At 39.8% G+C, this 20,150-nt stretch overlaps 1 protein-coding gene across 7 annotated transcripts in view; it reads right to left on the bottom strand.

The window, feature by feature from the left end:
- Positions 1-15,676, bottom strand: part of Pkig (cAMP-dependent protein kinase inhibitor gamma) — an 86,720-nt gene extending 71,044 nt beyond the window's left edge. For 2 of the 7 annotated variants that reach the window (XM_046432954.2, XM_058575621.1), the window contains exon 1: positions 15,567-15,664. The gene's annotated coding sequence lies outside the window, so the exon portion shown is untranslated. Of the gene's footprint in view, positions 1-15,113; positions 15,137-15,566 lie in introns of those variants that run through there. The other 5 variants (XM_046432951.2, XM_058575620.1, XM_046432953.2 and 2 more) reach the window with 4 other exon arrangements.
- Between the last annotated feature and the right edge of the window lie 4,474 nt (positions 15,677-20,150).

Genomic DNA, 20,150 nt, shown 5'->3' with positions numbered 1-20,150 from the left:
TTGGTAATTTTGTTCTCCATAAAAAACATTTTGCAAATGGAAACAAAGCTTATTATGCTATAATGTTTATTTGCTAGACTGACAAATAACTCTGGAATATCATGAATTCTCAGAATGAGAGCACACCAAGGAACTGCCTTGACTCTCAAAAAACTCCAGGAATATGGTTCCTCTAGACCAGAACAAACTGGAATATTATAACTTATGGTAATTAATCCAGAACACATTTACGTGTATTATTTCACAGCTCTGTGTTGTATAAGATGCTATTATTTCCATTTTTCAGATGAAGAAACTGCAGCTAAGAAAGATTGGTGTTCAAGGTCACCAAGTTGGTGTCAAAGCTACCACAGTCAGCTCTCCTAAACTATGCAGTGAAGACATCAATGGCAACGGCAGCAGCAGCAGGGACACCACGTACTCACCATGCATTGGGCATTGTTCTCTGCACTTTCATATGTCAACTCACATGATCCTTACAATTACCTTTGAGTAAATGTAGGCAGGTTTGTCTACAGGCCACCAGCCGCCTCATTCTCTATCCTGCCCACTCTACATGCTCTACTGCTCTCCTTGGAAATCAGAATGGGTGCTCCACGGTCCTCAGGTCCCCTCTACCCTATCCCAAATAAAATATTTGTTCTAAAATGTTGGTAACTGCCAGGTGCAGTAGCACATGCCTGTAATCCCAGCTACTCGAGAGGCTGAGGCAAAAGAATCCCAAGTTTGAGGCTGGCCTGGGCAACTCAGTGAAATTCTGTCTCCAAATAAAAAATTTTAAAAGGTTTGGAGTGGTGGGCTGGGGTGTAGCTCAGCAGTAGGTAGAGCGCTCACCTAGCACGTGCGAGGCCCTGGGTTCGATCCTCAGTACAACATAAAAAAATAAATAAGTGAAATAAAGGTATTGTGTCCAACCACACTAAAAAAATAAATATTAAAAAAAGGTTTGGGGGGCTGGGGATGTGGCTCAAGCGGTAGCGCGCTCGCCTGGCATGCATGCGGCCCAGGTTCGATCCTCAGCACCACATACAAAGAAAGATGCTGTGTCCACTGAAAACTCAAAAATAAATATAAAAAAAAAAAAAAAAGGTTTGGGGGTGGTACAGGGTTTGCCTATATGCATGAGGCTGTGGGTTCAATTCCTAGTACTGCAAAAAAATTAATAAAAATTAAAAGTTGACAATTACTAGAGCTGAATGACAAGTAATAAGAATTTTATACTATTTCTCTACCTTTATCAATGTTTAAAATTATCTTATAATTTAATATTTGCAATATAAACATTTTTAGCTCTAACATGGAATCTGACCTGTTGGAGTGACTAGAAGACTAGCCACCAATAACAATGAATTCAGAGAAAGTGTTTTGGCAGGTGCCTAATAATGACAAAAGAGAGTAACACTGATTCATTCACTAAGTCCATGAACAAAAATTGAGCACCATTATGTGTTAGAACATGTAAAGGTCCCATGAAGGACTCTTGTCCTCACTGAGCTAAGAGTTTGGTAGTGTACACAAAGCAAATGCAAAAGTAATTATGAGGAGGACTATTTATGAGAAATGCTATAAAAAGAAAAGTTCCAACAAAGTGCTATGTGAGTTGGAAAAAAAAAAAGTCAACTTAGAACAAATTCCATTACACAGAAACTCTCTGGGATGGTCCAAACTTTTTGATATATGAAACATTATTTAAAATCAACAAGTGGCCACAGAAGACAGGGAGCTAAATCCAAAAACAAAATTAGGTCTGAAATGCTACATGCTCTCTTTTATGGTATTATAATGGTTCCCAGACTGAAACCCAGGCCCCCCAGTAAGGAGAGCAAGAATTCCTCTCAAGTTCTTGGATCAAAACATACTGATTAGAGAAGATTCAGCTGGAAAGAAACTTGCCAGAGCACTATTTATAATACTTAAAACTGAAAAACAACATAAATGTTCTACAATAGGGCTTAGTAATGTTATTCATTTGTAAACCATATATAATCATTTAAAAAATAGAGGCTCTCTCTATTTATTTTTTAAATGATGATGGGATCAGGTCTAATAGTGGTGGCTTTTTGTTTTTTGTTTTTTGCAATACTGGGGATTGAATCCAAGGCACTCTATCCTACCTTTTCTTTTTATCTTTTTTGAAATAGTTTCAGTTTCTTCATCTGAAAAATGGAAATAATAATAATAGCATTTTTTGAGATAGGGTCTCACTAAGTTCCTGAGGCTGGTCTTGAACTTTGAATTTGCTGTCCTCTTGCCTCAACCTCTAAAGTAGCTGGAATTACACCCAGTAACTATAATTAATTTGTAAAAATACCATTAAATTTTATATATATATATATATATATATATATATACACACACACACACACATATATATATATACACATACATATATATGTATAAATTTGCTGAATACTTCACAAGGGACCAACACCTTTTCTTTAAAAATAGGTTCTAGGAGCCTGGGCTGGGGCTCAGAACAAAAATTGAGCACCCATTATGTGTTAGAATATGTAAAGTTCCCATGAAGGACCTTTACATATTCTAACACATACCTTTACATGATAGAGTGCTTGCCTAGCATGTGTGAGGCACTGGGTTCAATCCTCACCACTACATAAAAAAATAATTAATTAATTAATTAATTTGAAAAAATAAAATAGGTTCTAGTAATTAAAAGTTTCTGCATGAACCATATCCACAAATCATGTCTATGATTTCCAGTTCAAATTGGAAAGACACTCATAAAACTCATAAAATTTAGCAGAGTTCTAAATTTTGATAACTTTTTCTTCAATATTTCCAGAGGCTTCTTCCACCTCTAATCTGACCATAACTTTTTTTTAGCCATTTGCCTTTTTCAGGACTTTCCAACACATTCAACTTATTTTTCACAAAAGCAATGTCTTTTTTCCTTTTTATCCTCATATTTTGTTAGTTAATGCAATCTTTAATGATGTAATTATAATAACAAGTAAATTCAAATAAACAGGCTTGGGAACAAATCCAAATTAACTGTTGCTCATCATCATCAACATCATGGCAAACACTTACAATGTGTTTGTATCTGCCAGGTACTGTTCTAAACACTCTGTGGATATTAAGTCCTTTAATCCTTATAGTCTACATACCACTCTTATCACTATTTTACACATATGGAAACAGAGGCACAGTGAGGTCAAAGAGCTTTCCTGAGGCCACACACTAGTAAAATGGTAGAGTAAGAAAATCCTAAGTGGTCCAGTTCCAAGGTGGTGACTTTACTCAGCTTTAGGGAGCTGGAACAGGTGGGAGCTATAGCACCTTGATGTGCTACAGCAGAGCATGCCCACAGAAGTTTCCACAACAATGGAAATGTTCTACATGTGAGCTGCTCGATTCGGTAACCACTGGTAACACATGGCTCATGAGACTGAGAAACTGGATGTTTAATTTAATTTTAATTAATTTAAATTTAAGCAGCCATTGCCCTGGTAGCTATTGCCCTGGACAGGATGGTAGAACAGAGTCCACTAGCAGAGAACACTCAGAGGGCACGGGAATTAAACACTAAGTTTTAGAGTGAGAATAGAGAGGATCTGTTTATCTAGCATTTATTAATTGGTTAAGAAGCTTCTACTGTGTGTTAACCCACGTGTAAAAACAATTCATGTAGTTAAATGAGACATATGAATTAAGAAACATTATGTACAGTATGATCCCATTTTTTGGTTTAAAAAATCACACCTAGAAAGATAGTAAACCAGCTGGGGATGTAGCTCAGTGGTAGAGCACTTGCCGAACACATGTGAGGCTCTGGATTCAATCACCAGTAGAAGATGGAAAAAAAAAAAAAAACGGAGAAACTGTAAGCATATAAACACTTGCTTTTCTCAACTGAAGGGCTTAGGGGGCATTGCTAGCAGCCTTCTGTTGCAGGTACTGTACACTGCTAGGCCTATGTTCATTTTCCTTTTCTTCCATAGCAACAGAATGCCTGGATTGTTGGGAAAGGCAATGTATCCAACAGAACTTTCATTTCCCAGCCAGGCACTGTGGTTCACGCCTGTAATCCCAGTGGCTCCAGAGGCTGAGACAGGAGAATTGCAAGTTTAAAGCCAGACTCAGCAAAGGCGAGGTTCTAAGCAACTCAGTGAAACCCTGTCTCTAAATAAAATACAAAATAGGGCTGGGGATGTGGCTCAGTGGTTGAATGCTCCTGAGTTCAATCCCCAGAAGCCCCCAACCCCCTCGAAAAAAGAAATTCCATTTCCCAGCCTCCTTCATGGTAGGAGTGGGCAGTGAGATCTAAACTGAATGCAGTGGTTGGGGGTTAAGAAACTTTAAAGGGTTTCCTTTGCCTTCCTCTTTCCCTTCTTCCTACCTCAAGAACTGTTCGGTTAGAGCTGGGTACAATGGTGCATGCTTTTAATCCCAGCTACTTGGGAGGCCAAGGCAGGACTACTATGAGTTTGAGGCCAGCCTGGGCAATGAAGAGAGACTGACGCAAAACAAACAAAGAACCTTTAGCTAGAAAGCCTGGCTACAAAGAAGCCTGGCTACAAAGCCACTTTGTGGCTACAAAGTGACCGTAAGAGTGCAAGCTGTGTAATAGGGATGATGAAGCAGAGAGAAAACTCTGGACTGCTTGATGCCACTGTGACACTGACATATTGTTTGCTTTGGACTTATTTAAAGCATTGTTATCAGCAACCAACACAATTCCTAATTGACCAATCTACTCAGCACACTGTTCTCCCACCTCATCCTCTCTAACAGAAATACAATTCTGTTTCTGATTGGCCTAAAGATAATTGTGCCCTCTTGTAAATGACTTGCTCAAGAACCAGGCCTAAGCCAAGCAGGGTATGATACTGCCCTGTTGACAGGAATTGGTTCAGGAATGGGCACATGACTCACTTCAGGCCAATCAGATTCTTACTTTTCTGGGTTCTTCTAAGAAAAATTTTCACTCTTAGGAGAAAAAAGGAAACAGAACATAATGTTTCCATTTCCTTGGCAGGTGCCATATAATGCATTGGGGGCCTAAAACTCTAAGGCTAGAATTTCACCAGGAGCCTCAGGAGGAAACCAATACTCTGAGAGGATACAACCAAGAGAAGCTTAGAGAACACAGCCTGTGCAATGGATTAAGCTAACTGTAAGCCCACCCTACCTTTTATCCTACCTCTAGGATAAGTATAATTTCCATAAGCCAAAAAATATCCACATAGGAAAGATCATATTAGAAGCAGCAGAACAGGTGGTAAGGGTTATTCAAATACTTTGGGAAGGCAAGGAAGTCAGGTCTTCCTAGTGCGTATTCAAGGCTGGGCATGGGGTCTTCAAAATTTTGCTGTCTTTTCCATAAAGAAGTTATTATACGGTAAGTTCCCAAACACTGAGTTACAGGAGCTATTTGTACAGGCTTCCACAAAACATATTAATAAATAGATGTACATATTTCAAAAGACTCATAATAAACACAGCAGTTAAGATTTATATTTCAAATACTTCTACCCTCCCAAGACTATGCTAAGCCCTTTATTTCATGCAATCCTCACAAAAAACAAGGAAGTCTCATTACATACATTTTCAAGGAGCAAACTAAACTCTGATGCTTAGAAAAATAAATGTAGTTTGTGCATGAAAGCAGTAGTTCTAGGCCAAGATGAGAATTCAAGTCTTCCTTTAACCATAACCTCGTACTTCTTTTTTACATATAAATTAAAGCACATCTATAATTTATTTCTCTGGGGCTTCACCACCTACTTCAAAATATTCTGTTCCCTGGATCCTCTAAGGGTACTGTACTCATCACACCACAAGTCCCAATACTTTTAGAAAATATAGTCAGTACATTTAATATGTAACACATATAACAGCTGAGATCATAAAAACAACACTGAAAGTTAAACCTTATGCATGTGGACAGCAAAAGAATTATATTGTTTAATTGACATTGCCGATTCGGATTAGCCCACCCATCTTTTTTTTTTTTTTTTTTTTTTTAAGAGTTTTCTTTTGGCCACACGTGGTGGTGCATGCCTGTAATCCCAGCAACTCAGGAGGCTGAGGCAGGAGAATGGTGAGTTCAAACTCAGCCTCAGCAACTCAGCGAGGCCCTAAGCAACTCAGCAAGACCCTGTCTCTAATAAAATATATTTTTAAAAAGGGCTGGGGATGTGACTCAGTGGTTAAATGCCCCTGGGTTCATCCCTGGTACCAAAAAAAAAAAAAAAGTTTTCTTTTTGGTGATAAGTACAATAGAATCAATAGAATAGGCAGGTTTACAGAATGAAGACTATAAGAGGGCTAGGGCTGTAGTTCAGTGGTAGAATGTTTATCTTGCATGTGTGAAGCACTGGGTTTGATCCTCAGCACCATAAATAAATAAATGAAGACATTATGTCCATCTACGACTATAAAAATATTTTTTTTAAAAAAACAGACTATAAGAAAAGTTGGCCACTATAAAACTTAGTGGCCAAGTTATATAATGGCTAACTTTGAAATGACTTTCATCAGACTCTTTGAGACTATTTTTGGTAGTGATGGGCAGTACTGGGGATTGAACCCAAGGAAACTTCACCACTCACTGAGCTACATCTCCAGCTGAGGCTGGCCTTGAATTTGCAATCCTCCTGTCTGGAGGATTACACTGGGTTTACAGGTGTGCACCAGTACACCTGGCCCTCATGAGTCATTTTATAGATGAGGGAATCTAGATTCAGAGACTTTGCCCAAGGTTACCCTGATCTGCTTCTGTCTGAAACCCAAGTCCACATTTTTCCCTTAATGTAATTCTGCATTCCTCTGAGTTTTATTCTAACACCTTCCAAGGATTGACTAACATAGAACAATGACCCAGAAGCTATAGGAAAGCTATGCTAATATATATAATTTTAATTAAGCTTTTGCTAAACTTTCAGTCATGCTACCTGAAATATTAACCATAAGGAAACAACATACAATGGAAGATCCAGTGTTTCAGCTTTTAATTTATAAACCACAAAGAAATAGATATTATATTTCAAACTAATTTAAAACAACACATGTATATTAAGTAGTAAAAACAATCAGTATGCAGGAGAATGCTAAGCTTTAGGGCAAATATTCAAATGAAAGCACACTGCCTCTGGGCATGGTGGTACACATGTACATCCCAGCTATTTGGGAGGCTGAGACAGGAAGACCACAAGTTTAAGGTCAGCATTGACAACTTAGCAAGACCCTGTTTTGAGGGTTAGGAATATGGCTCAGTGGTAAAGCCCTTGCATTGCATGTGAAAGGCCCCAAGTTGGGTCCCCAGCACTACTGTATGTCTTCCCTAAACTCATCATTTCCAGAGCCACCCCAACCAGGTGCTAATCTCTAACACAGGAGACTGCTAATCACTTCTTAATAAAATAGGTTTAGGATTGGGCATGTGCCTCAATGGTAGAGCATTTACCTAGTATGTATGAAGCCCTGGGTTCAATCCCTAGCATAAAAAAATAAATAAATAAAATAAAGCTAAAATATAGAAAGTAAGAAAATCTGGGGGCTGGGGATGTGGCTCAAGAGGTAGCGCGCTCGCCTGGCATGCGTGTGGCCCGGGTTCGATCCTCAGAACCACATACAAACAAAGATATTGTGTCCGCCGAAAACTAAAAAATAAATATTAAAATTCTCTCTCTCTCTCTCTCTCTCTCTTTAAAAAAAAAAAAAAGAAAGAAAATCTGAATTTAAACTCCAGGATTTATCAGATACAGCATGTGGGAGGAGTCTCTTGAACACTCTGATCTTTAATTTTCTCATCTGAAAATGGGAATGATAATCCCTAACTCATAGAATTGTCGGGAGGACCAAAATGAGATCGAGGATTTGTATCTTTTAGAAATCCAGCTCTTATGAAGCGCAGAGCTATCTACAAATGCTAGCACAATACTCTCTCACTCTCTCTCTCTCTCGGTAATGCCCTGGAAACAGAGGGAGATTACATATTTGTGGGAACAGAGAGAGGTGATGGGCCAAAATCATCCAAGCCCTGAGAATTTTTGTTTTATAACAATTCCTTAATATAATAGTGTACTTTATACTGGCCCTTTTCTCTCAAAAAGAACGTGTCAAAGATATTCTCAATTAATTGGAATTTTCTAACTTGAATTATTTTTACTTCCTGTTTACTTTCCCAATTATTCCCATTTCCTTAGTAAAGATAGATGACAGGAGATGACATTGTTGAGACATAACTGAACACAAACAGGACTTTCTTTAAAATACAACAGGCATTTCAGTACTAACATTTCATCTCAAATAAAAGGAAATTAACAGAAGTTCAAGTCTAAGTAATAAATATTTGGCACTATCTGGCTTCAGTTTGCAGAATGGGCTGAAGGGAACTGGGTAATTTCTTTTATCTTCTAATATTTATAGATTTCTAACATAATCAACACAATAATTATACAAATTAATGGGATTCACTGATATTTCCATACATGCATACATATTGCAGAGATCATGTTCCTCCACCCATCTTCTACCCTTTCCTCCTCCTCCCTCTGCCCCAGCCCCCATACACATCACCTTCCTAGTCCTTAATCACTCTTTTACTTTTAGGTTGACTTTTTTTTTTTTTAAGTTTCCACATATGGGAGAAAACATGCAAAGCTTGTAGTTCTGTGTCTGCTTATTTCACTTAATGTGATATCCTCCAGTTCCATCCATCTCCCTGCAAATGAGAAAATTTCATTCTTTATGGTTGAATAATACTCCATTGTGAGTATGTACCATATTTTCTTTACCCATTCATCTGTCAATAGACACCTAGGCTGATGCCATCTCTTGGATATAGTGATACCCAAGATTTTTTTTTTTTTTTTTTTTGGTGCTGGGGACTGAACCCAGGCCTTGTACATAGGAGACAAGCACTCTACCATCTGAGCTCTATCCCCAGCCCTGTTGTTTTCTTTTTGATAATAGCCCTTCTAACTGGGTTGGATGGTATCTTGTAGTTTTGATTTGCATTTCCCTGACAGCTAATGATATTTAGCATTTTTTCACATATTTATTGGCCATTTTTATTTCTTCTTCTGAGAAAGGTCTATTCAGATCATTTGCCCACCTTTAAGTTGGATTACTTGTGCTTCTGTCCTTAAGGTTTTTTTTAGTTCTTTATATATTCTGGATATTAACCCTTTGTCAGATAAATAGCTGGCAAACATTTTCTCCCATAATGATTGTCTCTTCATTCTATGATTGCTGCCCTTGGTGTGCAGAGGTAGTGGGATGTGGTTCCATTTGTTTTTTTTCTTTTTTTTGGTGGTACTAGGGATGTGGAACCCAGGGCCTCACATATGCTAGGTAGGCAAATGCTCTATCACTGAGCTACATCCTAAGCTGCTTTTTTTTTCTTTTTTTTTTTTAAGTTTTTTGCTAAGTTGCCCATGCTGGCCTCAAACTTTGATCCTCCTACCTCAGCCTCCAGAGTAGTTAGAATTACAAGTTTGTACCACTGTGCCCAGCTCCATTTGTCAATTTTGGCTTTTGTTTCCTGTAGTTTTGGAGTCCTAGCCTAAAAAACCATTGCCTATACCAGTATCTTGAAGAGCTTTCCCTATATTTTCCTCTAGAAGTTTCATTTCAGGTCTTACACTAAAGTCCTTTTTGATCCAATTTGAGTTGATTTCTGTACATGTGAGAGAAAGAGGTCAAGTTTCAATATTCTGTCAAGTAACCTTTTTCTTTTGGGAGGGTGGGGGGATGGAAACACAAGGGATTGAACCCAGCGGCATTCTACCAATCCAAACTCAAGTCATTTTTAATTTTTTTTTTTTTTTTAGAAGAGTCTCACTAGGTTTCCCAGGCAGGCCTCCAATTTGTCATCCTCCTGCCTCAGCCTCCAAAGTAGCTGGAATACAGGCTTGCCCCACTGCCCTGCCTAGCTGCCAGGTAATCTTATGCAAATCTGATCTTGTCATTTCCCTGTGTTTTGTTTTTGTTTTTCAAGGCCTCACAGTGCTAGGTGAGTGTTCAGGCCCCAGACCCATTTATTTCCTTTCCTTTCAATGGCTTCTCTTTGGAAGGAGAAGAGCCTTTTGGAAAAAGTTCAAACTACTGAACAAAGGCTCAGGTTGTTTCCTCCCCTAATCCAGCCCATCAGGACTAGCATTCTCTCCCACCTCTCTCCCCCGTACCTCTTAATCTTCATGTCCTGCTGATTCTGAGGTTCTCTCAAAGACACCCTCTCCATCCTGTTCTGGCTGCTACTGCCCCTTTTTCTACTCTCCCATCCCTCTGAAGAGCATATATCCTGACTGCTTTCTGATTATGAAAGCAATTTGTGGTCATAAAAAAATAAAATAAAGAGGGCTGGGGAGGTGGCTCAAGCGGTAACGTGCTCGCCCTGGCATGAGCGGGGCGCTGGGTTCGATCCTCAGCACCACATAAAAATAAAAAATATTAAGATGTTGTGTCCACCAAAAACTAAAAAATAAATATTAAAAAATTCTCTCTCTCTCTAAAATAAATAAATAAATAAATACATAAAAGCGATTCATGCTCATAAAAAAATAAGGCAATGAGGAAAGGAATAAGCATTTCCCCCATGATCTCACTAACAGATGTAAAGAGCTTATCTTTTTTTTTTTTTTAAAGAGAGAGAGAGATAAAATTTTTTTAATATTTATTTATTTTTTCAGTTTTTGGTGGACACAACATCTTTATTTTATGTGGTGCTGAGGATTGAACCCAGCGCCCCCACTTGAGCCACACCCCCAGCCCCAAGAGTTTATCTTTCAAACACTCTTGTTTTTCACAGCAGCAATATTCATAATAGCCAGGTGATGAATGCAACCAAGTGCCCAGCAATGGACAGACAGAAAATCAAAATGTGGTGAAAGGGGCTGGAGCTGGAGCTCAGTGGCAGAGCACTTGCCTAACATATGTGGGGCACTGGGCTCGAGCCTTAGCACCACATAAAAAAATGAATTAAATAAAGGCATGCTGTCCATCTACAACTACAAAAATTTATTTTAAAATGTGGTAAAAGCAGTCAACAGAATTATTATTCAGCCTGAAAAATGAAGAAAATTCTGACACATGCTATAAGGATGACCTTGAGGACAGTGCGCTAAGTGAAATAAATCATTCACAAAAAACAGAACATTGAACCGTTCCACTTACACGAGGGGACTAGAGCAAATTCAGAGAAAGAGAAAGTAGAGTGGGGGCTGCCAGGAGCTGGGAATTGCTTAAGAACAGAATTTCAGTTTTGTAAGATGAAAAAGTTCTGGAGACTTGTTGCACAACAATGTGAATATATGTAATACTACTCTATTGGACATTTAAAAATGGTTAAAATGGTAAATTTCATATGTACTTTACCACATTTAAACATTTAAAAATTTTTTTACTTATTTATTTTTACGTGGTGCTAAGGCTCAAACCCAGTGCCTTGTACATGCTAGGCAAGCGCTCTACCACTGAGCCACAACCCCAGCCCCTTAAAAAATTTTAAAGTAACTAATACTTCCAGACATTTTTCATATATATATATGTATGTATGTATATATGAGCATACATATATATATATATATATATATATGTATGTATATTCTAAAAAATGGGAACATACTGTACTGTAATCTACTTTTTACACCTAACCATACGATGCAAAGATCTTTCTATGCATAGAGAAACATAACCATAAACATCTTTCTATATATATCTTACTATATATGGCTCCCACCTAATGCTTTTTTAATGGCTGAAGTAACCATCACATGACTGTACCATAATTCAACCAGTCTGCTTTCAGTTTTTCAATATTATAAATACATCACCGGCAACATCTTTGCATACTTTCTCATAATGGCTTATTACAGATCCCTATTTACCTGCCCCTTTTCTGATATTAATAGTCTTAATTTCCCCACTGGAAAACTAACTCCTCTTCACCCTAATATCCTTCCTATCCTCCCACCCCACCTCCAGCCAACTACTATTCTATGTGGCACCTATTTGTAAGTTTATTCATGTTTTTTTTCCTGTTCCTATTGTCATTTATTCTATAATTACATCTTCTAATTCTTATTGCTTGCATAAAGCTATTGCTTTTTAGGGTGGGGGTATAGCTCAGTGGTAGAACATGCACTTAGCATGCTTGAAACCCTGGGTTATAGCCCCAGCACCCAAAAAATAAATAAATAAAAATAAGAAAAGAAAGAAAAAGCCATCACTGGTTCTCTGTCTTGTAGCTGCTTGTTCATTCAACCTTATTATATCTAGGTATTTTTAACTTAATTTTCTTAGCATATAATCATATCACAGGTAGAGAATTATATCACATAAGTAGTGATTAAGAGTAAAAGCTCTAGGCTCAGGCAGAGTAAAATATAGGATTCAAATACAGTCTGACTGTGGGTAAGCATTTTACCTTAGTTTCCTTATCCATAAACTGGAGATCAAAATAGGGCCTATCTCACAGGATTACTGTAAAGATCATGTTATTGAGCTGGGCATGGCAACACATACCTATAATCCCAGCTACTCCAGAGGTTGAGGCAGGGGGAAGATCGCAAGTTCAAGGTCAACCTGGGTAATTTAGTGAAACCCTGTCTCAAAATAAAAAATAAAATGGGCTGGGGATGGAGCTCAATGGAAAAATGCCCCTGGGTTCAATCCCCAGCACAGGGAAGGAGGGATGATATTGTTGAAATTAGTGTATGAAAAGTATTTAACACAATATTAGTTCAATAAATACCTGCTGCCTACCAATAACAAAAATGTGACTTTCTTTCCACGATAATATTTTTTATTCATATATTTTTGTTGCATGACACTGGTGCACTTCTGTTGGCAATGAACTCTCTCCCCAATTCTCCCAAAAGAGTAAACCATGAGATAATTAGCAAGGACCGCTGCTATGGAGCTCCCACTCCCACCTTCTCAGGAAAGTTGTGCTCTCAGTTTTTCTCTTTGGCTCCTGCATCTCCTCAGCCTGTCCCTCCTACTGGCTTGTTGCCAACAGCATTTAAGCTCTCTCTCATGCTTAAAAAAAAAAAAAAAAAAAACTTCACCTTATTCCTCAATCACTCTCCAGCCTTCTCCTCCTCCCTGCTCAGCCGAACATGTTCGAGCTGCCTACACTTCGTCTTTTTTCTCACATCCCACTCTGACCTCATCCCACTGATACATTACACTGAACCTTTGAAAGCTGTGGCTATTATAGATTCTGCCTCCACCATTTCACCAAATCTGCTCAATGAGGTCCCTAGTGACCTCTGCTACTTATTTATTTACAGAACACATTTTAATTTTTGCCTCATCTTACTTGACATCTAGCAGCCACTAGCAAAGCTGACTCTTCCTCTGGCCTTCATTACTACATCTCCTGCTTTCCCTCCTACTTCTCCAACCTGTTCTCCTCAGTGTAGCCTAACTGAACAGGTTCTTCCCAGAGTGTGCAGTGCAGTAGCTCTGAATGATCTAGCCGTTTCCTCTCTTTAATCTCTCTTGATGGATTTCTTTCATAATTGATTTTTAAGTTCCTGCTGGAGCAGACTGGTTTCATTTCCATGAATGTTCTTTTGAACATGTTTGGAATACTACTCTTTTACATCCCCCCACATATATCTAACTCACACTACTCCCTCAAGACCCTCCCTGAACCTTCAAACTAGGTTGGATTCACCTTAACACAAGCCCCATTTCATAACCCTCATCACACTTAAAACCACTTGACGCATATTTTCCTCACCAGTCTGTGATCTCCATGAGAGCAGAGATCAGTTTCCTTACCACCTACACAGTGCCTGGCACATAATAAGACACTTGCTATGATTTGGATATGGTGTGCACGTGTTACCCAACGGTTCATATGATGAAACTGAATCTCCACTGTGAGATATTAAGAGGATATTGTTCAGAAGTGGGGCCTTTGGGATGATTAGATGAGATAAAATTGTCAGGGTGCAGCTCCCATGACTGCATACTGGTAGCAGAGAGGGAGACAGACAAGAAGACATACCTCTGCTCTGTCTCCTGCCACGTGGTGCCTTGAGCTACCCCCTGATTCTGCCAGTAAGGCCATTGTCAAGTTAAGCATAGTAGTGCATGCCTACAATCCAAGCTGGTAAAGAGACTGAGGCAGGAGAACTGCAAGTTCAAGATTAACATAGGCAACTTGGCAAAACTCTGTCTCAAAATTAAAAAAAAAAATTAAAAGAGGAATACAGCTCAATGGCAGTGTTTTCCTGGGTTCAATATCCAGTTACCCTTTCCCATAGAAGGTCATTGCCTAGAACTTCCAGAACTGCGAGCCAAATAAACTTTCTTTATAAAATTACCCAGCTTTAGGTGAAAATATGGTCTAAGACAATATTCAATAACTAGTTTTTGAACCACCATAAATGAATAGCTGTGAAGTGGAAAAATAAACGAGGAGTGACAAGACTAAAAACAAACAAACAAACAAAAAAACCCTGATTTTTCTGAAACCATACCTCTGAAGGAGCATGTACCTGCATGTACACTCGAGTGCAAACACACACACACACACACACACACACACACCTATTAAAACCCTTTGATGACTTCCTCTCCCCCCAAATAAAGTCCAACTCTTCAAACTGGTAAAGAAAGTCTTACAAAAGGGGCAACTTCTTATCTCTCAAACATCAACTAACTAGACCACCTCCACTCTCAGAATCTTGTCTCTAGGCAGCATGAAATCCCTGCAGATTCCCAAGAAGGCTGCACTCTCTCCCTGGGGCTCTGCACTGGCTGTCCTGCCTACCCACTACACTGCACCTTTCCAGCCTCAGCTTCTGACCTATACCAAGGCGGCCTTCATGTCTATTCTGGAAGTCCCCTTCTTTTAGAATCTTTGACCATCATCATCTCTGAAAAATCTAGATCCACTGCCTTTCCTGTGCATTCAGTTCTCAGTATGTCCAAAATCACAGCTCAAATCACAATGAGTTCCTGTTTATGAGTCTGTCTCTGTGAAACTGCAGAGTTCCCTGAGGACAAGATTTCTCATTCATTTTTTTAACCCTGGCGATCAGCCCAGGCCCTGGCTCACAATAAATGCTCAATGATGCTCCTTGTAGTAGTAGTGACAATAAAAGCTCCAGAGTATTAAGGACACTTACCTGCAAGGATTTTAAACATAAATTTACTCTGCAATAACCTTATAAGACAGGTGCTATCATTATTCCCATTTTGCAGGTAAGAAAACTGATGAAGAAGTCAAACCTCTCTGGCCCCAGAAGAGTCACACAATTTTCTGCAGTTTTGAATTATTCCCTGGTTCCCAAAATAATAAGGGTCTTTAAAAAAAAAGAAAGAAAGAAACTTTCTTTCGAAAGCGGTCAAGCAAAGCGCAAAAATACAGCCAACCGCCCAAAGCTCACTCCACCCGAACGCGGGACGAGGTCAAAGGGCAGAGAAGGCGCCACTCCCGGCGCGGTTGAGGGGGACAAAAGTCTGGCCCCTCCGTCCTTCCCCGCGGTCCCCCGCGGCCCAGCACCTCGCCCACAGGACGAGTTCACTTCACACCTGGCTGGGGGCGTTAGGGCCGCGGCTACCCGCTGGTCCCCGCTCACCTGCTGTCTCGCCGCCTCGCCGTGTGGGGCCGCCGGCGCGCAGCGCCTCCCCGGGGCGGCCAGGCGCCCGCAGCCCGCAGCGGAGCCGTTGCCTTGGCGACCGGGGCTGAGAACTCCAGCGGGGCTCGCGCTACGGCGGCTCGGATGGGACCTGGAGGATTCTCGTCGCTTTCCGCAGCCGCGGTGCGGGCGGAAGAGGGAGAAGAGGGTGGGGATCGGGATCCGGAGTCTCGAGCCACCTGGTTAGGTTTGTCAGCCCGGAACTTGGTCCCCGGGAAGATGCGAGAAGAGGGACACAGAAGCCAGGGGCTGGACTTTGGGTTCTGGAGCGGCTTTTGTCTGTTAATCTCTCTGTAACCGGATAAGGGGACCGTTTGGGAAGGAGAGGGACCCTCAGGCAGAAGCTTGCCGGACAGAGAATGTTTTTTAAAAGGACTGGAAAATTAATTTGGGAGGAATGGTGGATTCCTGTCTGTTATAATCTCTGAAGTTGGGAGCAAGGAGTAAATAAACTTATTTCTTTGGCTGAGAATTTACTCACCAGAATCAATTTCAATATGGGAAATAATGTATTTTAACTTATGGTCGGATTACACTTCCTGGAACAATGCTGCAGAATATTGGAACCTGAACACAAAGAATGTTCCTTTCTTTATTGTAAAAGCAAAAGGATTGAAACCGACCTAAGTGTCCATCAATAGGAGGTTTGAGTAAATAGATTCCGGTACATTCCTAAAATAGATGACTCTTGCAAGAATTTAAAGGGTGGAGGGGAATTTACAGCTGGAGATACAGTTTAGATAATAGACCTATCTTGTTAACTAGTCCTGCTTCTACTCTTAGACATCCTCCTTCCCTGTGTAATTTTTGAACTGACAGCCGGTTGTGTGCTGTAAAATACAGAGGAAAAATATGATAAAAGACAACTTTTAAAGGGCATTTAAAAATGGAGGGGACCAGAGTCTATATGTGTATTAGACTACTATCTGCTGAGAAAGTGAATTCTTGAACTGACCAAGAAAACAATTACAAGGAAGAGGAATTATGTGATCTGTACTCCAACCAGTGTCCAGAAATGATCCTTTTAAAGTGTAAATAAGATCATGATGTTACTGCTGTTTACAGGTGACCAGTCCTTGCTTCCCAAATGCTGAAGTATAGCACCAGAGGAGCATGACAATGTTAAGTTTAGAGTGGAAACCTGAAGCTTTATAAAGGACAGCAGAAAAGACTTTTCCCCGGAGGAGGAGGAGGAGGAGGAGGAAGAAGGGGACCCAAAAGGTGGAGTCCATGGAAGGGGGTCGTCTTCCCTTTTTTATAGCTAAAGTCTTCTTTTAGCTTTCCCACGCTGCTGTCCTTTGTTTCCCTTTGTCTTTCAGTGATAGAATGCAGGTGGGAAGGCCCTAAAGGTGGGAGATAGGTGGACTGAAGGAGTAATCTGGGCAGGAAGGGCCTGGGGTGGTTTGATTAGCACCTCCCTGTTTGCTGGGAGCTGCTTCATTAACAGTTTCTTAGGGTGGATTCCAGGCCTTGGGTCATTAAAATTTCACTTTCCCGAAGTGCTGCTCGGGGTTTCCTGGACTCCGTTCTCTATAATGGTCTCCATTTTATGTATCTTACTCTATATTAGACCCAATTTACCTAATTACACTAACTACCTATCTTTAAATCTGGTTTCCATGATATTCTGTTTAAAGCCTCTTAACGGCTTTGCATCACCTTTATAATAAAATCTAGATTTGTTGTAATTAACAATCCCTTTAGGTGAATTATCCCCTGAACACTTGCCCAACCTCACCTCTCACCATTTTCCTGCCTGTCCATGCTGCAGCACACTAGCCTTGTGTTTTTCTTTTGTCTTGTCTTGTTTTTGTGGGTTTGATGTCTTGGCTTTTGCTGGTCCACACTGGGACCAGCCTTCCTCCAGATAGCCCTATCACTTGGGTCCTCTCTTCCTTCATGTCTCTGCTCTTATATCCCATCCCCAAAAAACATGTCCTGCCTCCTCTTTATTTATTTTGCAGTACTAGGAATTGAACCAGGACTTTGTGCATGTGATGCAAGAATTTTACCACTATGCTATAATCTCAGCCCCTGACCTCTCTTTAAATTAGTAAACTAATGAGCCAGGTATGGTAGCACATGCCTGTAGTCTCAGCCACTCAGTGAGGCTAAGGCAAGAGGGCTTCTGGTTAAAGTCCAGCCTGTACAACACAGCAAGATCCAGTCTCAAAGGAAAAAAAAAATCAGTAGATTCCCCACAAATCTGAATTCTCTTTTTCTTCTTTTCTTTCTTCACTAATCTTGTTAACGTCTGATGGTTATGTTTCTTTATTACTTATCTGTTCACTAGGATTAAGTTTGTTTTAAGGTTAGGTACTTTTTAAAAAAATATTTTTATGAGTTCTTGGTAGACCTATACTTTTATTTATTTATTTACATGCAGTGCTGAGAATCAAACCCAGTGCCTTACACTTACTAGGCAAGCGCTCTACTGCTGAGCCACAATCCCAGCCCATGAAGTACTTTGTTTTGTTCCTTACTGTTCTTATCACTGGAAATAGTGCCTGATACATAGTAAGAGCTTGGTAAATATTTATTGAATGAATAAGTTAAGTGAATAAAAGCAATGTACAGCACCATGTATTTGGAATAGTACCATGTCTAAAAAGGTGTAGTAGATAATGCTAGCATAAGTATACACAAACTTTGGAAGGAGATCTGGAAGATTGGGAGTGGTAAGATGGGAAGGACACTTTATTTCACTGCATACTCTTTTATGCAGTTTAAAAAAAAAAAAAAGATGTGAGGAGCTTCCTTGGTTGTCAGTGAGTCTTATATCCTATAAGGGATGTTGAGGGGGTCCTGCATGAGGTGATAAATTGAAGTAGATGATCTCAAAGATCTGCCCTTCAAATTTTTGACAACTAGAGTAGACCCACAACTATCTAAAGACCAGAAGCACTAAAGAGATGGATGGTATCACATATATGGGAGTATAAACACTCGCAGTTAAGAAAATGAAAAATGAGGGCTGGGTCTGTAGTTCAGTGGTATAGCGCTTGCCTAGCATGTGTGAGGCCCTGGTTTAAAATCCTCAACACCATGTAAAAATAAATAAACTGTATTTTATTTATGTAAAAAATATGTAAATGTAAAAAGAATATGTAAACATAAAAAAAAAGAAAGAAAATGAAAAATGAAGGCTGGGGCTATAGGTCAGTGGTGGAGCGCTTGCCTAATGTGCATGAGGCTCTGACTTCCATCCCCACCACTGCAAAAAGTCAAAAACAAAACAAATTAAAAAAACTATTCTGCTGGCAGCTAGGCCCAATGTCCTAACTGAACATAAACAGTGATCACAAAATATAAACAAATGCCAGATAAGGCTACTATGTGGTCGAAACTAGAGCCAAGACCATTCTGGCCCCATAAATATAACTATATATCTCCTCTTGTAACATGACTGGGTTCTGCTGCTTTTCCAACCTTTAATCCTCCTTGCTGGGAGCCATTAGCCAAGTAGGTATGACAATTTCCTTGCCAGCGTACCCCATGTTGCAGTGACATTGAATGTACGTGACCTTGCTCAAGGACCAAGGCAGATTAGGGTGTTCCCGGTTTTAAGATAATCTTGTTTAGGGCGTTCCCAGTTTAGGTTCCAGGTTTAAGGTTTAAGATTATTCCTGCTGGGAATAGGGCGTATCCTGCTGCCTGAGTTCCCCTTGAGTTCTCACGGGATTCAGACAATATATTTTGGAGATAGAAGCCGAGTGGAAGTGGATTTGGACAGAGAACGTGGATTTGGGCAGAGAACGTGGATTTCCCCAGAACGTGATTGTAGACAGCTGGTGTGAGTTCGGGAATAAAGAGATGCTGTTTGAATCTACAAGCTGTGTGGTGGCTCGTGATTGTGTGCCCAGCCAGACTGCGGCATTTGTGCCCAGCCAGACTGCGGCATTTGGTGGCCCGTACGGGGAACTTCTGAAGCTTAGAGGTAAGTGAAATTTCTCACCCCTGAGGAAGAGAGAAAGAATGGGTGAACATTTCAAAAAACAATGTGTTATTGTTTTGATTTATTTTGTTTTTATTTCAAGTTGCCTGTTCCTAGAACTTTCTCAGGCAAACTGGGGAAAATGGGTGACTCAAGGTTTGAAGTTGTTCGCCTCCGAGCAAGAGAAATTGTTAGAGGAAGGAGGCACCCCAATGAGACCAAGAATAATTAGGGCATATGTTGATACAATACAAAAATGTAGCCCATGGCTTTTTAAAGACGAGTTATTAAGTATATCAATGGGACCACCATGGTATCCTGTAGAAGGATTTTTCTTCAACAAGAGATGGCTAGTTCTGTTTGCTACACTTGTCTAAGATCTTGGTTTCTACAAAGTTCTGATTAATTTACAAAGCTAAAATGTTGAAACATCAACCACTCTTTACTTATTAAGTTACATAAGGTAATATATTTAAGCATGTGTGTTTTCATAAATTGGTGAATGGAAAAAATGTTTAATATTGCTTTGGTCTGTGTCTTTGCTAAAACAAGGTTACTAAGTGTTAAGATTCTATCATGTGTAATTTATA

The sequence above is a fragment of the Marmota monax genome, unplaced genomic scaffold (genome assembly GCF_021218885.2).
Source record: "Marmota monax isolate L192 unplaced genomic scaffold, Marmota_monax_Labrador192_F-V1.1 WCK01_AAM20220418_F8-fsc00014, whole genome shotgun sequence".
NCBI classification, from domain to species: Eukaryota; Metazoa; Chordata; class Mammalia; order Rodentia; family Sciuridae; genus Marmota; species Marmota monax.
Note: the sequence above shows the minus strand (reverse complement) of the source record. Positions and strands in the feature narration are given on the sequence as shown.